General features: G+C 51.1%; 1 protein-coding gene and 1 long non-coding RNA gene across 19 annotated transcripts in view; one reads left to right on the top strand and one right to left on the bottom strand.

The window, feature by feature from the left end:
* Positions 1-1,257, bottom strand: part of NFYC (nuclear transcription factor Y subunit gamma) — a 72,176-nt gene extending 70,919 nt beyond the window's left edge. For all 18 annotated transcript variants that reach the window (XM_021096977.2, XM_021096978.2, XM_084965581.1 and 15 more), the window contains exon 1: positions 1,079-1,257. The gene's annotated coding sequence lies outside the window, so the exon portion shown is untranslated. The remainder of the gene's footprint in view (positions 1-1,078) is intronic.
* On the top strand, positions 872-7,670 carry LOC110261254 (uncharacterized). The gene is made up of 2 exons (XR_002345276.2): positions 872-2,049; positions 7,383-7,670. It is a non-coding gene; the product is annotated as an uncharacterized LOC110261254 (long non-coding RNA).
* The last annotated feature ends 995 nt before the right edge of the window (positions 7,671-8,665 follow it).

Genomic DNA, 8,665 nt, shown 5'->3' on the forward strand with positions numbered 1-8,665 from the left:
TTGTATGGTCCTGAGACCTGATAATTTATAATTACACTAATATAATTCTCAAATGTGACAATGTTTCCAAAAATGCTTCTACCCTTTCACTCCTATAGATTTGTTACTATTTAATGCTGTGCCTCCTATGTTCCGCATTCAACCATGCTTTCCTATCCAACAGAATCCCTCTCTTAGCCTGGGTCTGTTTATTTTCCTCCTCACATCCCAGGTCTGGTAACTGTGGATGGACTCGAGGGCTCCACCGAAAACCTCAATGTTCCAACACTGGCACGCCAGCAAAATTCCTGATCTGATCCTACTGTTCGGATATGTCGCTAAGGCCCTGATGCCCTCTCCTCCATGGCCTCAGACCTGACATCCACCGACATGAGGGTCACTCACTACCTGTGTTACACTCCTGCATCTAAGTCTAGCATCCCTGCATCTCGGTGATTCCCTCAAGCTGTAACTAGGGTTTAAGCGTTTCCAAGCCTGGCACCCTTGCAGCTTGCACGCCCCTATCCCGGACCATGCATGTTCCACGGAGGATACCTCTGGAATTTGGAGTGCCTCCCATTCCCGGCCATGCACAGGAACACAGGCTACCCCCGAAGTGACTGCCAGACCACCACCCTCTCTGCCCCCTGAAGGCCTTTACGGCTCGCTCCCAACCTCCTCCCCACGCCTGCGCCGTAGGAGGTCACCGTCCTGCAGCCCGAGCCCAAGACGCGCGCATCCCTACAGCCTCCGATCCCTTCCTCACCCCCTAGGCCGGAGCCAGCGCGACCAATAACGTGCCAGGTCCGCGGCCTCCCCGCCACCGACCAATCACGAGCGAGCCCCCCCGCAGTCGCCTTCCGCCAATGGGAGAAAGCCCGCGGGCCGGGCCGACAAGCTCACGGACCCCACGAGCGCAGCGGAGGCGACAGCGGCGGGCCCGGCGAGGACACAACATGGCGGCGGGCAGGCCGAACCGAACTGCAGCAGCGGCCGCGCGAGGGCAGTGAGGGCCGCGCCGAAGGCGGGAAGCGCCACCCCTCCCCCCGCCGCCGCTCCCCGCTCCCGCTCCCTCCCGCGGACGCTCCCGCACACTCACACGCCTCCTCAGGAGTCCAGCGAGGAGCAGGAGCCGCCCCCGCGCCCTTGCGGCGTCGGGCAATGCAGAGACCTGGGCGCGGCGGAGGGGAGGGGGACGCGTGCGTCACGGAGAACGGAGCGCGCGCGAAGCGGGGGCACAAACAAGATGGCGGCCACGCCGTTTGCCCCGTCTCCCCCCTTCCCCTCCCCCCACCTTGGCGCCTTGACTCCCAGTGTCTTTAATGCGCAGAAGCTAAGTTGCTTGAAGTCTCGCGAGAATTGCGAAGGGCGGCGGCACGGTGAGGCGGGATGAGGCGTGAGGCTTCTGGCCCCGCCCCTCGAGGCGGTCCGGAGGCGTTTGCGCTGCGACCTCCTAGGAGGAGCCGTCGCCGAGAAGCTGTCCTGTGTGCACACTTAGGAATTTTAGGGAATAAGCAGTTGTTGTAGGTCTTTTTTTTTTTTTTTTTTTTTTTTTTTTTTTAATTTGAGAGAGAGGAGCTGAGGGATGGAGGGCGACGTGGGAATGCCAGACTAGGGCGCCGTTAAAGAAGTTAGCTACCTGCACCGCCAAAGGGGGTTCTAACCCCAAAACTGAAGTGGTGTGTTCCACCAGAAAGAACAGCGCTTCCCAAGAATGGTCAGCTTGTAGCCTTACCTCAGCAGGGACGTTGTTTTCCTCACTCGAATGCAGTTTAAAACTTCTTCAAAAACTGGTGGAAACTGAACTGCAATGAGCATTACAACTTTTTCATATTTAGCTCTCTAAATCGACACAACAACTTAGTCCAAAGGCGTTATCATTATTTCCTTTTTTTTTTGCTTTTTGGGGCCGCACACGCGGCATGTGGAGCTTCCCAGGCTGGGGGTCTAACTGGAGCTACAGCTGCAGGTCTACACCACGGCCACAGCAACGTGGGATCCAAGCGGCATCTGCGACCTACACCACAGCTCACGGCAACGCTGGATCCTTAACCCCCTGAGCGAGACCAGGTATCGAACCCACAGCCTCCTGGTTTCTAGTCAGATTCGTTGCCGCAGCACCACAACAGGAACTCCATTAGCATTATTTCTTTCTTACAGGTGATGGAACTGAAGCGCAGAGGGTTAAATAATTTGATCAAGTCTCTGCAGCTCAAGTATCAAAGCTCCACTTGAATAGCTCCCAAACCTTTAAAAAAATGCATCGAATATATTTGAATGGCATTATCTACGGACAGTTCCTGTCAGGTAGCAAACACAGAGAGAAATGAGACTGCCCCTGCTGGTAGTTACCATGAATTTTACGAAGGATCTTGGAGCCTCTCTGAGGAGCCACTTGGAGCCACCCCTGCAGGGTCCTCAACCATAACATCAATATGTTGTTTCCTTCCTTTGAGTTCACGACCCTGGTGATAAAGAAGTAGAGCAGAGCGGAATTAACCCTTAACTCGAATTCAGGAACATTGTCTGCAGCCCTAACAAATCTCACTCCAGGCACTCAATCAATATTTGATGAGTGAATGAACAAAACCTAACTAGTTACAAGACACCTGACTTCCCTGAGTCTCAGATTTCTTCATCTGTAAAACGATCTAATTCCTACCTCCTGGGAGTGCTGGGGAGATGGAATGCAATTATGTAAGGGAGAATATATAAATTGCAAAAGTGTAAAGAAGTTAGTGGTAATATTTTCAGACAGAAATGGCATAAAAAGTTAAAAACAGACTTAAAATAAGAAATAGTCATGCTGGAGTTCCCGTTGTGGCTCACCAATAATGAATCCGACTAGTATCCATGTGGCTGTGGGTTAGATCCCAGGCCTTGCTCAGTGGGTTAAGGATCCAGTGTTGCTGTGAGCTGTCATGTAGATTACAGATGCAGCTCAGATCTGGCATTGCCGTGGCTGTGGCGTAGGCCGGCATCTGTAGCTCTGATTGGAACACTAGCCCCCCTGGGAACTTCCATATGCCACAGGTGTGGCCATTAAAAAAAAAAGTATATTGAAAGAAGAAAAAGAGAGCCAAAAAAAAAAAAAAAACAGAGGACTAGTATGTTGAGATAGAAAAGCTTAGCGAATGGAAAAAATGCTACGTAAATCTCTACAAATATTTAATGAGCAATTATGGCATGTACTATGCTTGTGCAAAAACAAAAGTGCAAGAAGCAACACAATTATACTTGTAAAAGCAAAGTAAAAATGTGTAGGAAGCAGCACAAATTAGGATTATTAGTGATCATTATAATGAAGTGTTGACACTATATAGAGGCTGCAGTCGGTTTCCCTCGGAATTAAACTAATAAAAATGTACACATTAAAAGAAGTTAGCCAAGGGTGCTAGTAAACGCCTGTAACGACGACGGGTCGTGCTCAAGCACCGTCTGCTCAGGGGAAGTCAGGAAGGGTCTTCCCCGCTAGAGGTTAACCCTTCGGTCGCCAGGCTGTGAGGAGCAAATCCCGGGGGAGGGGTTTGTCCGAAGGCTTGGAACAGCAGCCATTTCCCAGCCGGTAGGAAAATAGTTCAGGATTTTGATAGTCAGTATGTAACTGGTAACCGTCATACCAATACAGGCTGAACGTGAGTCCTTTGCGGTAGACTATGGTTATCAATGTTCTCTGCCTCTCCTTTGCTAAAACCTTCCCCGTCAGGTCTGCCCCTAGGAGATTATATTTCTCACCCTAATGTCATCAAGCCTGGCTTTGTTTTGGTCCATGAAATGTGAGTAGAAGTAGCTTGAGCCACTTCTGAGCAGACGTGTACGAGCCATCTTTGTCCTCTGCCATGAAAGGAACATGTTCCAAGTAGAGCTGCTTCTCAGGTTTTGGTCCCAGAGTGAAGATGTACAGAGCCACAGCTGGCACACAGGATTCGTAAGGGATGTGAATAAGAAAGAAAACCTCGGGAGTTCCCGTTGCAGTGCAGCATCAGCGAACCCAGCTAGTATCCGTGAGGATGTACGTTCAATCCCTGGCCTGGCTTAGTGGGTCCGGGATCCAGTGTTGCCCTGAGCTGTGGTGCAGTTTGCAGATGTGGCTCAGATCCCATGTTACTGTGGCTACGGCGTGGGCCAGCCGCTATTGCTCTGAGTGGGCCCCTAGCCTGGGAACTTCCATGTGCCATGGGTGTGGCCTCTAAAAAGCAAAAAAAAAAAAAAAAAAAGAAAGGAAGAAACTTTGTTATAAGCCCCTGAGGTTGTTTTAGTTGTTTGTTACTGCATTAGCTAGCCTAAACTAGCAAATACAGCTGAAATTAGCTGGCCAAGAGCTTATCTAGAAGCATGACCAAAAAACAAACCCAGGAGTTCCCGTTGTGACCCAGTGGAAACGAATCCAACTAGTATCTGTGAGGATGCGGGTTCGATCCCTGACCTCACTCAGCGGGTCAGAGATCTGGTGTTGCTCTGAGCTGTGGTGTAGGCCCCAGACGAGGCTCAGATCTGGTGTGGCTGTGGCTGTGGCCAGCAGCTGTAGCTCCAATTGGACCCCTAGCTTGGGAACTTCCACATGCCACAAGTGTGGCCGGAAAAAAAACAAAACTCTGAGCTCATTCATACTACTCTCCAGGCAGATGAGATGGTAGCGCTTGTTGACCAAGTTCAGTATCCTATTTAGAGAGAGATTCTTTGAACCAAGGGGTTTAAACAGCCGTGACGACGCAAAACAAGGCAGCCACAGAGGCAAGCATTGGCATTGTCCCGCTAAACCCTGTCTTAGTCGGGCCAACCTGGGCATTACAATTTCCTTGTCTGCGTCATCCCTGCAGGGGTGAGACTATCTCAGGCCGCCTCAGCTCAGAAATGCTTCTTAATATCAGTGTACTTTCCTGGTGTGATTCTATGCTCACCCAGCAAACGTGTGGCCTGTAGAGATGGAGTTTGGTGATCTGCCACCTAGAGGATCCCAGTTCTTTTGATAAGTGCATCTTTCATTGTAAATTAATCTTTTGGATTCTGGTTTTTGTAGCTGTCAGTTTGGGGGAACTTTGTGAATACAGGAACTTCCCTGGGAGATGATTCCACTCTGTGCTCTTTACAAAAACAGGCTGCTGAGTTTGCAAGACTGAGGAGCTGTTCTGGGATAATGGTAAATCCCTTAAAGTTGTAGAAATACGGAGGGACTGGTTTAGACAGTCTCCCAGAAAATCTTAAGCTGTGCTCCTGTGTCTCGTCGTGTGCCTTCTTTGACCTCAAAGAAGAGCAGTAGGGCTAAAGAAAAATATAATTCACATGCTGTGGGAGTTCAGAAAGGGAGAGTTTACTTCCACTTACTGTGAAATAGCAGGAGTTCAGGAAAGATGTGTGAGGATGTGACACTTGGAAAATGAACAGAATTAGGGGAAGGGCATGCCATGTGTAGGTGGCCGCTAGAGCAAATATAAGAAAGAGGGGATTGATGGAAGAAATATGAAGAACCATCTGTAAAAACATATTGGGGAGTTCCCGTCGTGGCGCAGTGGTTAACGAATCAGACTAGGAACATGAGGTTGTGGGTTCCATCCCTGGCCTTGCTCAGTGGGTTAAAGATCCGGCCTTGCCATGAGCTGTGGTGTAGGTGGCAGATGCAGCTCGGATCTGGTGTTGCTGTGGCTGTGGTGAAGGCCGGCGGCTACAGCTCCTATTAGACTCCTAGCCTGGGAACCTCCGTGTGCTGTGGGGTTCAGCCCTAAAAAGACCAAAAAAAAAAAAAAATACTTTGGGGTCAGATTAAGGCTCCTGGGTTTTATTTTCTGCTAAAGAGAGTTAGTGGTGGGAGTTTGTTTTTATTTTGCTTTACCATTTGTACCACTTTTTTTTTCCTAGGGCCACACCCGCAGCATATGGTGGTTCCCAGGCTGGGGGTCAAATCAGAGTTGTAGCCGCTGACCTACACCACAGCCACACAGGATCTGAGCCACACATACAGCCTACACCACAGCTCATGGCACCACCAGATCCTTAATCCACTGAGTGAGGCCAGGGATCAAACCTGTGACCTCATGGATGCTGGTCAGATTCGTTTCTGCTGAGCCACGACGGGAACTCCATTTTTAACCACTTTTAAGTTCATTGACATTGAGTATTTTCACTTTGTTGTGCAACCATCATTACTGTCTCCAAAATTTTTTCATCATCCCATCTTGAAATGCTGTACTCATTCAACAGCAACTCCCCAACCTCCCCTCCCCCAGCTCCTAGGAACCACTGTTCTATTTTTTCCCTTTGAATTTGACTATTCTAGGTATAGCATATAAACAGAATTATACCATACTTGTACCTTCGTGTCCGACATATCTCACTTAGCATAATGTGTTCATCCATGTCACGGCAGGTACCAGACTTTGGTTTCTGTTTATCGCTGAATATTGTATTCCATCGTGTGTGTGCGGCACATTTTGTTTATCCATTCATCTGTCAGTGGGGTGCTTCCATCCTTTGCCTATTGTGAATAATGCTGTGAACATTGGTGCACACATATCTGAGAGCCTGCTTTCTTTCAGTTCTTTGGGGATACACACCCAGAAGTGAAATGGCTTTATTATATGGGGGATTCTTCAATGTTTGAGTTTTTGAGGGACCACCATACTGTTTTCCACAGCAGCTACGCCATTCTCAGTGATAGAAGTTTTTACAAAGGGGAGTGGTGTGCCCCAAACTGTGTTTAAAGACTGCCTGGCAGCATCAACAGGATGTCACAGGGTTGCAGAATGCCTAGTTGGAGACTAGGTGATGTAGCAGGCAGGGTGCGGTGAAGGCCTGAGCATGTCAGTAGTGATGAGAATGGAGGGAGGAGGATACGGAAGCAGCAGTGATACTTTCCACACGGGATTGGAAGGACTTGACTATGGATGGGTTGTTTCGGGGCTGGGAGCAGGAGAAAGGCAGGTGTTTAGTGTGACCCCAGGTTTCACCCCTGAGAGGATGGGGGTCTCCAGATGAATACTTGTGGACCTCTCCAGGTTATGGAGACATCTCCACTTCAGGTTTGAACAAGTGGAGTTTGAATTACAAGTGGGACGTTGGGGAGTTCCCTTCATGTTTAATGAACCCAATTAGGAACCATGAGGATGCAGGTTCGATCCCTGGCCTTGCTCAGTGGGTTAAGGATCTGTCGTTGCCATGAGCTGTGGTGTCGGTCACAGACGCGGCTTGGATTCCACGTTGCTGTGGCTCTGGCGTAGGCCTGCAGCTGTAGCTCTCCTTCGACCCCTAGCCTGGGAACCTCCACGTGCCACGGGTGCAGCTCTAAAAAGCAAAAACGCAAACCAAAAATAAGCATACAGTGGGCCCTTGTATGCTCCGGTGCGGAAACTTGTCCTGCCTGCTCCTCACCCTTGCCCTTTCCAATGGTAATGACCCTCTCCTTGCAGCCCAGCTGCTGACCTCTGAAGTCCACTGCCCTCCATGCCCAGGCCTCACTCCCCACGAGCCCCTCCGGGCACTGACCGAGCCGCGGAGAAGTGACGCTCCTCCACTGGACGACTTTGGCTCAGGGACTCCTCCAGGACCCGCAGCCTCTCCCTGGAGCTGCACTGCAGGCCAAGGCGCTTCCTGCCTTCCGTCTTCGCGTGAAGTCCGACCTCCCTCGCGGCCGGTTCCCGCCCCCGTTTTCCCCGCACAAGTGTTTTCCGTAATAAATGTCCTACACTGAGTCCCGCCGCCCTGGTGTCTGTTCTCTGAGGGTCTGAACTGACGTGAGGGAGGGAGGATGAGGTCCCGGTGCCTCTTTATTCCCATCAGCCGCGGGGGCGGGCGTGTAGCCGGTCTGGCCAATCAGAGGGGTCCCCGCATCACGGCCCAGCCCCTCCGCAGGGTCTCCCCCATCCTGTGGCCCCCAGACCGCCGGCTGCTCAGCCCGCCGCAGCCGCAGCCGCAGCGGCGGAGGGGCTCCGACGGAGGCCTCGAGGTTCACTGCGAGGCCAGTTCTGGCGCACATGGATTCTCTGGCTTCTGGCGCAGCTTCCAGACTCTGATGACACAGCTCGTAACAGAGCGAGAGAGCTGGCTTCCTAGGCAGCTGCCGACGGGATCGAGGAAGCGACCTAGACGTTGCCTCGTGTGACCCCTAGATTTCACACTGGAGAGGAGGGTGGGCTCCAGTGAGGACGTCTGGACTTCTTTAGGGTATGGAGACGTCGTTACTTCAGCTTTGGACAAGTAGAGTTCGAACTGCAAGAGGACATCGGAAGCCTGGGGAGACTGCAGTGCCCATCGGAGATGGAACTGCCCCTGAGGAGTCGAACTGCCCACAGGGGAGCTGAACTGCCCATAGGGCAGACTGATTTCTTTTTTTATGGCCGCACCCAAGGGGTGTGGAAGTTCCCTGGCCAGGGATCGAATTCAAGGGGCAGCTATGACTTGGGCTGACCCCGGATCCTGAACCCACTGTGCCACAGTGGGAACTCCACAAACTATGATTAATGGAAGAAAAATCCACTCTCTCTTCCTTCCTCTGATAGACTGTTTCAAGGTACAATTTCTCTGTACAACCTGTCTAGAAGCAACCTTGTCTATAGGCCAAGTGGGTAGATCTGTCCAGAGACTAGATGTGTCCCTTCACAGCTCAGGTAAAGAAGTGGCAGCAAAAGCATTTCCTTGCATTGCTTCCCATCTCTCCTGCCTCCCCTCTACCCTCATCCTCATCGCCTTAAGA

Source organism: Sus scrofa, chromosome 6 (assembly GCF_054392235.1).
Source record: "Sus scrofa isolate SSC_HxYL_T2T_F1_AM1 chromosome 6, Sscrofa_HxYL_maternal_Yorkshire_Landrace_v2.0, whole genome shotgun sequence".
NCBI classification, from domain to species: Eukaryota; Metazoa; Chordata; class Mammalia; order Artiodactyla; family Suidae; genus Sus; species Sus scrofa.